Raw genomic sequence first — 16,217 nt, 5'->3', positions numbered from 1 at the left:
CGCTGGCTTGTGATATACATGTCTCCATTGGGGCATAGCTTGGAGAATTACCATGACTTACTGGAATGGAGACTGTTTCCTAAATGAGAACGTTATATCTCAAAACAACCCCCTGCCAGTGTGCCTTTTAACTGGGGATTTCCAACATTTACACAGAATGACATGGAAGAAAAATTGGCGTCGGGGGTGGAGTCAAAGTCTGCTCTCTTGTGTTCTACCCAGTACGCTTGTCCCTCAAACCCTGCATTTGGGGATTTTTTTGTCAATTTATTCATAGCTCAAGCTAGGATCACTTTCCCTGCTTATTCACCGAGGCCTCTTCGGTACATTCTCACCCTTCTTCATTCCAAATTCACTAGTTCTTGAGGGGAACTAGTTCTCAGCTCTCTTTTGTCTGCAAGTGAACTTGATTTTATCTTCCAGAGCTTTTGAGACAACTAGCAAGTATGACAGTCACTATACTCATTCCAGAGGAGTTTTTTCTCTATAGTCTCTTCAATGAAAAGCATCTCTGAGCTGAATATTTTAGCAACAGCTTCCAAATGACCTGAAATTTTTTGCTTCTTGATACTCTGAAGTCAGTCAGATGTGTGTGTTTTCTCGTCCTTCTGAAATGACAAGGCAGACAAGTTGTTTGAATAATGAGGAAAACATAGGGTTAAGTGCTTGCTTTACAATGTCAGGAATTGAGTTTGCATCCCAAAGCCCATGTGAAAATGGGCACTTAAGGAAGTATCTGTAATCTTAGAGCTTTTGTGGTAAAATGAGAGGGAGAGTATAGGAGGATCCCTGAAAGCTCTCAGGCCGGATAACCCAGCATTCACAGGGGTGAACAACCAGAAGGTGTTTTACACACACACACACACACACACACACACACACACACACACACACACACACACATACACGTCCATTATCTACATACATGCATTAACACATGCACAAAACTGGAAATATTATAGCAAACTGGAAAGGAAGATGGAAACAATAGAACAATAGAAATTTGCTCTGGCTTCAAATGAAAGATCAGATTTGTTTAGGGTAGAGATGCCAGTGTAAATTTATGAATGATGCATAATTTAGTTAATAATTCTATCTGGAGTTCTTAATTAGTTTGCCTAACCTTTTTTTTTTTTAATTCACTTTGCATCCTGACCACTGCTGCCCCTTCTGGTCAACCACTTCCCACAATCTTTTCCCCATCACCCCTCCCCTTTTTTTCACAAAGGTATCTCCCCACTCTGTCATATCAAGTCTCTGTAGGGCTAGACACCCTCTCTCTCTCCCACTAAGGCCAGATAAGGCAGCCAAGATAGAAGAACATATCCTACAGACAGGCAGCAGGTTTTGGGGTAGCCCCTGCTACAGCTGTTTGGAACACACATGAATACATAGCTGCAGAAATGCTACATATGTGAGTATGTGGGGGAGGGGTTGTGGGGGCTCTCAGTATAGCCTGTACTTTTGGTTGCTGTTCGTTTTGCTCTTTAGTTGGTGGTTCAGTCTCTGAGAGTTCCAAGGGTCCACGTTAGTTGACTCTATTGGTCTTTCTATGGAATTCCTATCTCCTTCAGATCCCTATTGATCCACTGGGGCTCCCGCCATGCTACAGGAGGTGACCTCTTCAGATTCCATATCCCCAATGCTCTGAAGCACAGCTAAGGTCACCCACATTGATTCCTGGGTGCCCTATATCCCAGCTTTCTTGCAAGTCCTCGATATGCCCACCACCTCCCTACCCCCTGCCAGTTGCAGATTTCTATTCATTCTCATGGTCATCTGGTCATCTTTCCTGTTCCTCCCAATACCTAATCCTGACCCCACCATTCCCCTCCCTATCCTCTCCTCTCCCAGCAAGTTGTCTCTCTCCATCTGTCTCCTATATCTTATACCCTCTCCTAAGTGGGATTCAAGCATCCTCATTTGGGTCTTCCTTCTTGTTTGACTTCTTTGGATCTATGGGGTGTAGCATGAATGTCCTGTATTTTATGGCTAATATCCACTTATAAGTGAGTACATACCATGCATGTCTTTTGGATTTTGGTTACCTTGCTCAGGAATATATTCTTAAGATCCATCTATTTGCCTGCAAACTTCATGATGTCTTTGTTTTTAATAGCTGAATAGCATTCCATTGTGTAGATGTAATACATTTTCTTTATCCATTCTTCAGTTGAGGGGCATATAGGTTGTTTCCGGTTTCTGGCTGTTATGAATAAAGCTGCTATGAACATAGTTGAATGAGATGGTAGACCTTCTTTCGGGTATATGCACAGCAATGGTATAGCTGGGTCTTGGGATAGAACTATTCCCAGTTTTCTGAGAAACTGCCAAATTGATTTCCAAAGTGGTTTTATAAGGTTTCACTCCTGCCAGCAATGGAGGAATGTTCCCCTTGTTCCACATCATTGCCAAAATTTGCTATCACTTGAGTTTTTAATCTTTGCCATTTTGCCTTGCGTAAGACGGAGTTTCAGAGTTGCTTTGACTTGCATCGTGACCAACTATATGGTTCATTGTGGCACAGGATACATAAAGTGCTGAGAAGAAGGCATATTCTTTTGTGTTTGGGTGAAATATTATGTAGATGACTGTTAGTTACCTTTGATTCATAATTTCTGTTAGTTTCATTATTTCTTGGTTTAGTTTTTGTCTGGATGACCTGTCAGTTGGGGAGAGTGGGGTGTCGAGGTCTCCTACTATTACTGTGTGGGGTTTGATATGCGATTTTAGGTTTAGTGATGTTTCTTTTACAAATGCTAGCTCCCTTGTGATTTGGACATCGATGTTCAGAATTGAGATATCATCTTCATAGATTTTTTTCCTCTGATGAGTATGAAATAAACTTCTCTGTCTCTTTCAATTAATTTTAGTTAAAAATCTATTTTAGTAGATATTAGAATGGCTATTCCAGCTTACTTCTTGTGTCTATTTTCTTGGAAAACTTTGTTCCAGCCCTTTACTCCATGGTTATATCTATCTTTATTGCTGAGGTGTGTTTCTCATATGCAGCAAAATGATGGATCCTGTTTTTGCATGCATTCTGTTAGCCTGTGTGTGTTTTTCTAATTGGAAATTGAATCCACTGATGTTGAAAGATACTATGACCAGTGATTGTTATTTCCTGTTATTTTGATGTTAGTTGTGTTAATGTATGCATCCTTTGCTTTTGCTGGTGTGGAATTATTTATTTACTATGTTATCTTTCTTGGTTGGAGTTTTCCTTCTAGTATTAGAGGTTTTTTTTTTCTAGTATTTTCTGCAGTGCTGGATTTGTGGATAGATATTGTTTACATATGAATTTGTCTTGAAATGTCTTGTTTTCTCCATCTATGGTAATTGAGACCTTTGCTTGGTATAGTAGTTTACTTTGGCATCTGTGGTTTTGTTAGAGGTTGTAAGATCTCTCTATAGGTCCTTCTAGCTTTTAGAGTTTCTGTTGCGAAGTTGTGCATAATTCTGATAGGTTTGCCTTTTTATGCTACCGGGACTTTTTCCCTTCCCACTTTTAATATTCTTTCTTTATTCTGTAGATTTTGTGCTTTTATTATTATGTAGCAGGAGGATTTTGTCTTCTGGCCCCATCTAATTGGTGTTATATTAGCTCCTTGTAAGTTTATAGGCATCTCTTTAAAATGGGAAAGTTTTCTTCTATAATTTTGTTGAAAATATTTTCTGGGCCTTAGAGCTGGGATTCTTCACCTTCTTCTATTCCTACTATTATTAGGTCAGGTCTTTTAAAGGTATCCCATATTTCAGGATGTTTTGTGTCAGGAATTTTTTAGATTTAACATTTCTACTGATGTATCAGTTTCTTCAATTGTATCTTCTCTGCCTGAGATTCTTTCTTCCAGGTCTTCTTCTCTGTCGGTGATGCTTGCATCTATTGCTCCTGTTTACTTCCCTAGGGTTCCCATCTCCAGGATTCCCTCGCTTTATGTTTTCTTTATTGTTTCTATTTCCATTTTCAGGTCTTGAACAGTTTTATTTCTTCACCAGTTTAATTGTATTTTCCTGTATTTCTTTAAGGGATTTGTTTTCTTTTTCAAGACCTCTACCTGTTTGATTATATTTTCCTATATTTTTAAGGGATTTATTCATTTTCACCTTAAAGGCCTCTATCAACTTTATGAGATTGGATTTAAAGTTATTTTCTTGTGCTTTGGTTGGGTTAGGTTTGCAGTGCTTGCTGTCGTAGAGTAGTGTGCTCCAGAATCATATGTTTCTGGCTTTTGTTGACTGTGTTCTTTTGAGGAACGTTGGCCATCTTGATTACTTTGTTCCCTGGGTGTTCCTATTATAGTAGGTGTTGAGAGGGTAGGTATTGGGGTAGGACCTCAATGGTCCTGGCATGCCAGGATGGGTATCCTTGGGCTGTATGGTTCCAAATCAGCAGGTCTGTATGGGGATAACAAGAGATAGCAGACTGCTCAGGGAAGTTGGAAGTGGCCTTTTGATATTTTCAACTTCTGCTTCATTTCCTTCCTCTAATTTTTTAAATGTGCTGGTAATCAACATTACTATATGTAGGTTGATGTCATTATGCAGATGAAGGCAAACAAGATAAAATCAGGCCTGTCATTGGATGGAAGGAAAGGAGGCAGGAACAGAGGTTTTAGATGGGAGGGAAAAACAGAGAGAGGGGCCAAAGTGAGGAGGAAGGAGCTGGGGGAACATGGCTGCAGATGTTAAGATTCTTTTCTGCCCATAGAAACAGGTTGTTAATGACTATTTTTAAGGGATGGGTGTGAACAGGATTTTGTGCTATCTAGATGGGCAAATTATCTTATCAACTGGATCAGAGTTATTGTGTGGTGTGTTTTTGCATGTGGCGACCTAATTGAGTTCAAGAGACACCGGGCCTGTCACGGAATTGGGATGTGTATGCCTGGAAACAACCCGCCCTGGGAATTAGATGGGTAGAGAGATTGCTACAGGGCTCAGAGAGTAGCCATCAGCAGTGTGAGATGGGATGGAGCTTAGCGGGTAAGATGCTTTGCTGACTGAGATGAAAATATCCCACAGATGCCACGTGGTCCTAAAGTGACAACACTAGCATGGGCTAAAAGAAGCCATTTTATTTTTCCTGCAAAAACTAAAGCAAATTTGAAGAAACCTTTCAAACTGTTCTCAAAGTTTTGTCTGAAACCTCAAAAAGATGTCTTACCATCTCGATGCATTTGGGATTCCCTCTTCCCTTACCATGCTGCCCTTTCTGTCCTACAGACATTGGTATTGACCCATACTCAGCTGGTAGCAGAAACATTTGCTTTCACTTCCATTGGGGAGAAATAAAAGACCAAGGGGAATTTTTATTTTTTTGAGTAAATATACTTCTCAGGCTTCCAACTCTGTTACATCTTGCAGCGTACTTGAGATAACATTAACTGCCAAATTGTTAGAACAAATGAAATTGTGATTTCTTGATAAAACAAAAGGGAAAAGGAGCTGATGTGATGTAGGTGCTGTTCTTTCTCAGAAAGGGCCAGCCACATACATTCGCTAGCTTTCTTCCCTTCTAGTATTGCAGCGACACTCCTGCAAGGATGGGGAACCTAGCCATTCACCAACATTCTCCCCGTAAGACACAGAACATCCCTGACAGCTCAGTTTGAGCTGTGGCTGCTCATTTATCCTTGTAAGAGCTTTGTTTTATTTGCTTTTAACAAACAAAGAAAATAAGCTTGCAGAACGAAGCTCAGCACTAGGTAAGTTCATAAACATAGGTAGAGATTGGAGGATCTGCTGATTTTATTCCTGGTCACCACTCTCTCTAAACTCTAATCAGGGTCATGGCTCTGCTGGTTGGCTGTCCACTTCTTCTACCTGATTCACAATTTTCCAACGGGTGGCTTTCAGTGCTATGAAAATGCTAAAGCACCTTTTTATTTGGCAAGGAAAAGTGCGGTCCCTTTGCAGAGGTCTCATCGCGGTTTCTGGGGAATGTAATCACATGACTGGTGACTTCGTCATAAGGCGAGTAGTATCACTTTCAAACACTGCTGCCTCAGATTTGCTCTTGGAAGATGTAGCCTCATAAAGATGGAGTCCCGAGGATTTACCTAAATGACTTGCCTCCGAAGAGGATTAAAGGGGCAAGGAGTGGGGGAAGGAAGAGACAAACTTGAAGCACAGGTAATCTGGCCCTTTTGAAAACTCTTTTTATGAAACCCTTTACTTTCTTTTGATGAACATTGTTTTCAGCTGCCATGTTGACCTTACTTCAGTCTTTCGATTGCAGCTGAGACAGGGGATTATAAATAAGAACACCCACCACCTCGTAATAAATGGGTCTTGGGAATGCAGGTAGCAATGGGTAGTCTCATGTTGACACAGTTGTTCATATACTCATTTAAAATTCCATTTCTCATTTAAACTATGTGCACTTGGTACTTTGTGAGCAACATTTTCCCACAGCAGTGTCTAAATATGAACAGTTAGTTAGTGCTTTTATTTTATTCTTTGACCACAACTGTTAGTATATTATTAGCTGGACATTTGATCATATGTAAATAAAGAACTTTGTATGCACATATCATAATATTATACATACATTTATGCGATGATTTTGAATGGCCCCCATAGACTCATGTGTTTGAATGACTGATCCACAGGGAATGGCACTATTAGAAGATGTGACCTTGTTGAAGTAGGTATGCCATTATTAGAGGAAGTATGCCACTGTGGGGCAGACTTGAGGTCTCCTTGCTCAAGGTATGCTCACTGTGGCACACAGTTTCCTGCTGCCTGTGGATCAAGACAGAACTCTCAGCTCTTTCCCAACACCATATCTGCCTGCATGCCGCCATACTTCCCAAACATGATGATAACGGACTCTACCTCTGGAAATGGAAACCGGCCCCAATTAAACATTTTTTTTAAAAAAATAAGAGTTGTTATAGTCATGATACCTCTTCACAGCAACAGAGCCCTAACTCAGACAGTTTATAAGAACACATTTATACAATTATACGCAATATACACACATGAAACAAATGCACAACAAACTGTGGCCATCTTCTTTAGCTTTAATAACCAGCAGCACCTGAGCTCCTGGGATCCCACACATAGTCTTACTGCTTCTCCTTGGATAGAAGAGATAACCTGTCCCGGAGTTTTATAACCTGCTTTCCAAACAGTACAAATGACTCTGAATTGCAAACCACAATGGAAAAGATCCAGACTCACATTCTTGGCTGTGCCATACAATGTCTTGGCTGTTTGCCGGGTTTATTCATTGTTCAGAGTAGTTTATAGAGATGTCCATGTATGCCAGTATTGAGTACTGACACTTGTGTGTTCTCCTTTATACTTATGGTTGGCAGCTACTAAGACAATTTGGAAAGGAAGAGATCAGTATCAGCTAAATAGTATACCTCTGCCCAGGACATCTCTTATTGTCCTAAATATATAATTAATTTGTAGCATGGAGGCTCCATCTGAAATGGATAACTGAAGGGTAAAGAATGAACCAAGACTTATGGGGACTTGCTGATAGGAAACATTGTGACTCTCAATTTCTGTTCTTAGTTTCCGTAAATCTTTCCATGCCTCGATGGCTTCATTACAGATGCCACTGACAAATCATTTGGAATTTCATGTGACCTCAAAGCATTATACCACAGTGTGGTATAATTGAAAGAGCACAAACAGCATACATTCTATGGTCGGCACCTATTGTAACGTTAGTATATTACATCAAAATAAGAGAAAGTGTGATTATGTAATGCTTACTGGGACTGTAAAGAGATTTCTGTTTGAGGAGATCTGCATCTACTTATGTCTATCATCGAGTTGGTTAAGGAAGAAACACAGTTTAAGAAAATATCAACGGCTTGCAGCACATTAGAAAGTATGCCATTAGCTTGGTAGTGTTGGTGCACACCTTTAATTCCAGCATTCGGGAGGCAGAGGCAGGCAGATCTATGAGTTGAAGGCTAGCCTAGTCTAAAAATCAGTTCTAGAGCAGCCAGGGCTATAGAGAGAAACCCTGTCTCAAAAACAAAAGAAACAAACAAACAAAAACTCTATCTCAACAAAGCAAAGCAAAACAAAACAAAGAAAAAGACAGTCTGCCATTACTGGAAGGAGAAAACAAGACTTCAATTCTTACCACAACTATTTATCAGCCTTTTAATCCAATAGGAAAGAAGAAAACAGAGGAGGATATAAGGATGGAGAGAAATGGAGGAAAAGTATAATTATTAATAGCTTCATTGTCAAAGTAAAACTCAAAAGATAACTGACTGATACTGTTAGAAGAAACACAGAGTTCTCTGAAAATGTAATAATAACTCATTTATTTATAAAACTCCGTTTTTAATCCAGCTGATAACATCCATTTGAGGCAGAGTAGAAGTATATTCAAATTATACAGCATAGCAGCAAGAAATGCAGCCTTTCATGAGTAAAATTCTAGAAATGCCCTTGAAGAACATAAATTAGACTTAAATATAAAAAATGGTTCTGTAAAACATGCTAATTTCTTCAAGTGGACATGTTAATTTAATCATAATATAGTTAAGTAAAGGAAATTTCATTTCCTTCCCAGTACCAAACAAGTTATTGAAAATTTGATCTAGAAAATCCTAAAACCTGGAAAAGGTGAATTCGAGGACTTGGAATGCAGAGAATGCCGAGGATGCAGTGTAGCTAGGCCAGTGGTGCCCTCCTGTAACCCCACAGAGCAGTAGGCAGAGAAATGAGTACTGAGATTTGAGGGCCGATAGGGATGGATAACAAGATCATGTCAGAAAAAGGAAGAAGGGAAAAACAGAAGTGAAGGAAGCAAGGAAAGATGGAAGGCAAACTAAGACATAGAAAGAAGAAAAGAGAGAAGACAGACTAAGAGAAAGTAGAAAACACCAATAGAAAGAAGGAAAGGTAGATGTGGGAGGAGTTTGTTGGGGTGAGGGAGAAAGTCAATTAATGATAATCAATAGAGTGTGGTTCTAGAATAAATGCAAGGAGTTAGAAGACAGTAAAGTAAATTTTGTACTCCCTTAAGTACTTATTCAGCAAATCTCATTTCCCAGGCATGGCTCCTGTTCACTCCATAGCCATTGTCTTGAGATTACATAAGCAACCAATGATCATTGGAAATCTAGTTCTTGCGACCCTGTTCGAGGACCTATTTTTCTTGCCATGAACAACCTATTATTCTGATGCAAACAAGCACTACTCTTATATGACAAAGATGCTAATCCATTAATCACTACTGCATCAGAAGTGCCATTATCTCACTACCGATGGCATGGGTTTGTGCTTTTTCATGTATGTTTTTAGAGCAATATTTGAAAGTAATATGTTTGTAGAAAATTAAGAAAATAACAACCTTTTATTCTAACCGGATGCTATCCTGGTTTCCATCATTGCTAATTCTTTATATTTTATGTTTAATTACTGACCTCTTGGATTTTACTCTATGAATTATGCATCGGTGTTTGTTCTAATAAGCTGACATTGAAAGATATAATTATATAATATTATAAAAATATAATTATAATTATATAATCAGGCTTTTGTCTTCCGGACATGGTGCAAATATTTTCCTATGTCCCTTGATTTTACTTATATCTCATCCTAGGGAAATATTAATTTTATGAGGCCAGGTTCATCTACCTGTCCCCTGTGCCTGTCATGTTCAGAGAAGCTTTCCTTACGCTCTCTGCTTAGACTTTGGTGGATGCCTCCTAAGATCAGCCTATTTCTTTTTCTTTTTTTTATCTTTATTAACTTGAGTATTTCTTATTTACATTTCGATTATTATTCCCCTTCCCGGTTTCCAGGCCAACATCCCCCAGCCCATCCCCCTCCCTTTCTATCTGGGCTTCCCCTCCCCATCCTCCCCCCCATTACCACCCTCCCCGCAACAATCACGTTCACTGGGGGTCCAGCCTTGGCAGGGCCAAGGGCTTCCCCTTCCACTGGTGCTCTTGCTAGGCTATTCATTGCTACCTATGTGGTTGGAGCCCAGGGTCAGTCCATGGATCAGCCTATTTCTTTGGAGCTGTCAGAACTTTCTTCTAGACAGAGAAGTAAAACACAATCTGTGTTTGCCTGCTGGGAACTATCATTTCTGACCAGAAAGGTAGTTCTTCAAGTAATTCCAATTTATGGATTGTTCTCAGCTTATTGTCCATAACATGTCACAAGACACCACACCTACAAGTGAAAAAAGCTGTAACAGAGAGGGGTATTTTAAAAAGGCAAGCTGCCATTTTGAAGGAAATGTGGATTCAGTCAATAAGGAAGACCTGCTGTATATGGTAGAGGCAGATACCCACAGAGACCTGCAATTCAACTCAACTTGTTTGGCTCCTTGAACTAGAAGTTTCTTAAGCTTACCTGCCGTTTTAAATTTTATCATCTATATCTTTCCAGAAAACGCCTTGGATATCTGTACATAGCCTTGCATAGGTTTGGTTTAAGTTAATCACTAAATGATTAGGAGTGAAAAGCGTTTCCTTTCTCCGTCTCTATTTTTAACAACACACACTTTGAGGTAATGGTCCACTGTGATTTGTAACCATTCTTGGCCATGTTCACTGAAGTGAAACAGATGCTCGGCAAGTGCACAGCGCTCCCCAGGGAAGGTGTGTCACCCAGCAGGACTCGCTGCCATCAGAGTCCTAACCACACTCTCAGGAACAATGGCTACACTGTCATTAGGTGGTCAGGATGGAAGCTGGAGCGGCTTTGAGGTCTGGCTAGGCTGAGACTGACAGCAGACACATATGTTCACCTCTCTCTCTCTCTCTCTCTCTCTCTCTCCCTCTCTCTCTCTCTCTAAAAAGGAAATGGAGATATATAAGGAAAACACTTGTGAACTGTGTCAACATTTGGTTCTATAAAATATCCTGTCACCTTCCAAGAATTTTCCATTTTGCTATTTGATAAGTGATAAGTTTCACATTGCACAGGTGGCCCATTCCACTAGAAATAGTTTCCGAGCCTTATCAGTATCATTTCTCAGACGAAGCCTGCAGTGTTCCACTACATTAGAGATGTGCATTCCCAGGCCATCTGGACCCCACTGGCCTGTGGACACTGGAGTGGTTCGGGATGTGTACTGACTGCTTAATAAAGGGAAGGAATTATCCGGAACAGGTTCAGATTATTCATACTGTTCTTGCTTGTAATGAACCTGCTGGTGTAGTACACAAGAGGACATTGAAGTATAGCCTATAAATTTATTTAAATGACTTGAACCTGCTGGTTTCTCATTTTCCATAAGCTGATTAGGGTTGGACTGGGTGACAATCTCCTTCAGTCATTTAATTGCAGCCACATAGCCTTACCACAGTGAGATAACCCTGATGTCCTGAGCTTCTGGTTTACAACATTTTCTCTTCTCTGTATTGCATTCAAAATATGTAGATCTTTACACTACTGAATATTCAAAGGCATATGTTATCATTCCATTTATATATTTTTTCCAATAATATTTTACTACTTCTAATGAAGAGACATTACATTGATTTACCTAGATTTTAATCACATGATTTGGAAAAAAATGTTGATTCACATATTTTGAATTTGTTGATTTTGAATTCTACTTTTTACTTATCCATACTAATATACAAAAGAAGTATACTGGACTCTTTAATATTGATCTGTGTCAGGTGTCATGGTAGATGTGTTAGGACTAATGGTTTCTTTGGAAACTCTTGTCGACCTTTTATGGACATATACACGTCACAGATGGATAGTTGCACTTCTACTTCTTTAATTCTAGTCACATGACTACTTTATAATTCCACCTGTTGAGTGTCCTTTGTCTATTCTCAATATCATGGAGAATGCTTGAAATATTTTATTAATGAACGTGATATTTGGTTAGGTGTTTAAATAGACATTCTTTCTTATATTCAGGATGACCCATTATCTTTCTAACATCCAAACATTAAAAAAAAAATCTAATCAGCTTTTCAAAAATCTTTACCTCTCGAATTCGACTTTGTAGTCAAGATCACCATGCATACTTGGGGTTTTAAAGTATAAAAGGTTCAGACAAATAAAAAATATGAATGAAAGACTTGCATTTCTGAGACTGCAAAGGGGAATAGATTCGTTTGCACAGTGGTTCTACGAAGTCCCCTCCAGGGCAGACCACCATGGAATTCACAATGTCAGCAATAGAGATCTCAAGTATTTACAGAGGGAGGCAGGGAGCAAGCAGACCAGGGAACATATTTAAGTTCAGAGTTAGTCACTCCTGAGATTTCTTAAGAAAACCACAGAAAATAATAACTGGATAAATAATATAAATCTTGTCAAACTCTTGAAGGAAAACTATCATTTCCTGTAATGCTGTATTCTGACAAAAGCAAAAAGGTGTGGAAGTGAAATATTTATGGAAACTTTAGACAACCAAAGTTTCCAATAATTCGTTCAACCCCATGTGTCGTTCCCTGCCGTTCTTCTATCCCCCATGATGCCCCTCCCTCCTTTTCCAAAAGTTGTTAGATTAGTACCTCAGATGCAGCCTTCCTTTGTCAATATGACTTACAATGAATTACTAAAGAAACATTAAGGTACTTGAAAGCCAAAAGAACTTCATTGTTATAGTTCACATGCATTAAAATACATTTCAATAAATACGATGTACACAACTTCAGACATGCTGAATTATGAAAATTACACATTATTAGTCAATATCAGTGATTATTAGAGAAATGTAAATCAAAATAAATATAGCTATTACCTCATTCAGGTAAGAATAACTGTTGAAGAAATGACAGTAGGTGAGCATTGTTGAAGATAAGGAGAAATGAGGATTTCAGTGCAGTACGAAGCAATGATTGCCAGCTTGATTTATTTTTGTTTGAAATTTGCTGTGTTCAAGTTAGGCTAGAATGTGTGTATTAGCTTGCTTTCTATTACTGTAATAAACATGACGACCAAAAGCAACTTTGGAGGGTTTCTTTGCCTTGCATGTTTCCATCAGAGTCCATCCCTAGGGAACCTCAATCAGGAACCAGGAGGCAGGAACTGATGCAGAGGCCATTGAGGATCACTGCGCACTACTTCGCTCTCCGTGGCCAGCTCAGCTTTGATTCAATACAACCCAGGATCACCTTGCCAGGGGTGACACCACACACAGTGGGCTGGGCCTTCCCATATCAACCATTAATTTTAAAACTTCCCCTACAGTTTTGCTCACAGGCCAATATGAAGAAGGCAATCTTCTCAATTAATTCAATAAAGCTCCCCTCTTCTCAAACGACTCTGTGAAGTTGACAAGAACCAGTCAAAATAACGTGATTGGAAGTAAACCTTGGTCTAATGTCCTTACCTTTTTCATCCAACATTCCAGTTTTGAGTCTCCTTCTTAATTGTATAATTAAGTTTACGTGGGTGCGGTGCTCTCTCCAAAGAGAAGTGCGGTGTGAGCGTACCTTATTATTTAGAACACGTTCCATACGCTGGAGCAAGCGGGCAGGGATTGCTCACCTAGTTTCTGTCATTTCCACATGCAGAAAACTTGCACGTCTTCTATGTCGTCATTTGAAAGAGGTTTATTTCAGCAGCAGTGTTGTGGGGTTAAAAAATAATCCAAAAGAGTAAAACCATCGTTTTAAAGTGATGAGTGGGAGACTGGAGAGATGGCTCAGCGGGTGCACGGGCTTTCTGCGCAAGCTAAACAAGCTGAGTGCAATCTCGGAACCTATGAGAACAAACTCCAGCATTGCTCTCTGGCCTGCTCTGTTCCTGTGCTACCGCTCACAAGCCATACTCCCTCTGCATACATTACACACACACACACACACACACACACACACACACACACACCACACGCACGCACACACACGCACATACACACACACACACACACCACGCACACGCACATGCACGCACACACACACACATCACACACAGGAAATAATAGTAACAATAATTTAATTAAAACATTTTAAGTGATAAGTAGGGCCTGTTGTAAATAAAGAAGTGCCCTCACTTGCCAGCATTGTGGAACCATATGGCATTACTGGGGTGATTTCATCTCAGCAGCAGCTGTTCTAGTGTGGGACCACACTATGCTAGCCCCAGCTACTCTCTGGCCCAGGCGGTCTCTCTGCCCCCATTGCTAGCCGCCCTCTCCCTGCTGTGGTCCCAGAAACCTGTGTCCTGCGGCTCTGTGACCCACTCTGGTCCCAGCTGTGGCTGCCCCCTCACAGCTCTCTGCAGCCGCTCTGTTTATGTTCCCTATCCGCCCGCTAATGGTTATACTATCAACTCCCAATAACCTGTTACAATCAGAACACCAGATGCTTGTAATTTAGCAATCAGATTTATATCTCAATTTTCGTTCTACAAAATGTCTACACAATAAACTCACAAACAATTGATAATGATATAAACTGCCCACTACCCTAGATAAGATAAATTGACATAAATGGCTAAAAATCCATCCCTTAAGAAATATTCATAGCTACCTGTGGCCGTTTAAGGCCACATGAATCTGGGTTTTCCTTCTTTGCCTTCATCTTGATTCCTCTCTTCATTCCTCTCTCTTTCCCCTTACCAAGATTCTGTCCCCATCCTTTTCTCACTGTCCAATCACAGGCCTTGCCTTAACTTGTGCCAGCCCTCACCTGCTTATAGACATCAACCTACATTCACCCTTTGTGTCTAATTAAAAAAACAAAAACAAAAACAAGCTTTTCTCTCAAATGTAAGCTGAGCACAACCATTACCACTTTGTAATATTTGTAATATAAAATATAAAATATACCTAACACCTGGTCCATCATTTTGTCAATAAAATAGGACATTTTGTTACCTATCCTAGATTAAGAAAGGCTTAAGATCTATATGTTATGTCTTGGCTAGCTTGTATACTATCTGAAAACTATCCAATTAAATATATATTCTAAATGTTATATAGCATGGGTGGGCTATGAGACTATAACAAGGATTCAACCCCACCAGAAATCTGAGAATGACCAATATTATCTGAAAATATAGGAAACCTAACATGGCTTCCGGAACTGAGACAAGTTGAAGAGGTAACTGTCTACTGGTACAGTCCCCTTTTAGCAACACATAAGAGCATCAGTCTTCAGCCTTCTGGTCCAGGATCATCTGACAGACTTTTGTAACACAGAATTTTGAAGGACCAATTATTCTGATTTGGCAGAGATGATCAGTCGACTATTCTGCAAGTGTATCCTTTTCTGGACAGATTTGTCTGTATATGAAATAGACAATTTCTTCCCAGTGGCTACCTAGCCACAATGTATTACCTCATTTGGAGGTAGAGACGCTCAATTTCTTTTTCAAATCTACAAAAGGGGAGTTGCTAGGAGCAGACATGTCTCAACAACAAAAGAATAAATAATATTAAATCTCATTATTTTGTGAATTTCTGACATTTTTGAAAACTATCTATCTATGTAAAGAAATCTGGACTATTGTCTGTTAACTACTCTTAATAAATTATCTTGAAAACACCCTAACAGTAAACTCAGAGCCATGAATGTTTTATCTGGTCCTTAATTTCTATGTTTAATCATCTCAGATTAGTTTTCTAACAGCAGTTAAGAGACTGGGTCTAAGCCTTGTATACTTAAATGTATTGCATAGGCACAATGCCTATATATGAGAGTAGCAATATTAATCTCAATTTTAAATCAATAAGAAATTTGTCCAATGAAAACTTTAAATTTGTATCAAATTCTGTACCAATGTAAAAGATTATAACTTTAGCTTAGTAACAAATATAAGGATTTCTATCAAATGAGATTATGGCTGTATAAACAATTTGAGCTAATTCCTCCCTGTTAAATTATGACCACTTCTAAATACTCCAGAAAGACAACTTTAGAATTACCAGCCTCCCAAAGTTTAGGGAATTGGGGCAATGACTTTTCAATAACTTCTTCAGGCTATACATGAGAGATGAGATATCTTTGGGAGAGGTAGGAAAAATGAGGGAGTTGTTTGGCCTTAAGAAGGTCACTCAATGATTGTTGTAACCTCTGATGTCTGTTCTGACTGGATCTGGTTGAAAGTCCCTGATCAGGAGTCCGAGCCAGTTGAGCATTTTGATGATGAGGCTCACCAAAGCTGTAATTCTGTAATATATAAATCTCAAAACAAAACTTTAGTATCATCAAGATATCTTATTGTTTGATTTTCTTGAATCCCGTTTTTCAGGAGGTCTACCTCTGTCAAATCGAATCCACATAGCTCTGGAAGGTGTCCAGAGTCTA

This window comes from Rattus norvegicus, chromosome 9 (genome assembly GCF_021556685.1).
Source record: "Rattus norvegicus strain SHRSP/BbbUtx chromosome 9, alternate assembly SHRSP_T2T, whole genome shotgun sequence".
NCBI classification, from domain to species: Eukaryota; Metazoa; Chordata; class Mammalia; order Rodentia; family Muridae; genus Rattus; species Rattus norvegicus.
This window is presented reverse-complemented; position numbering follows the sequence as displayed.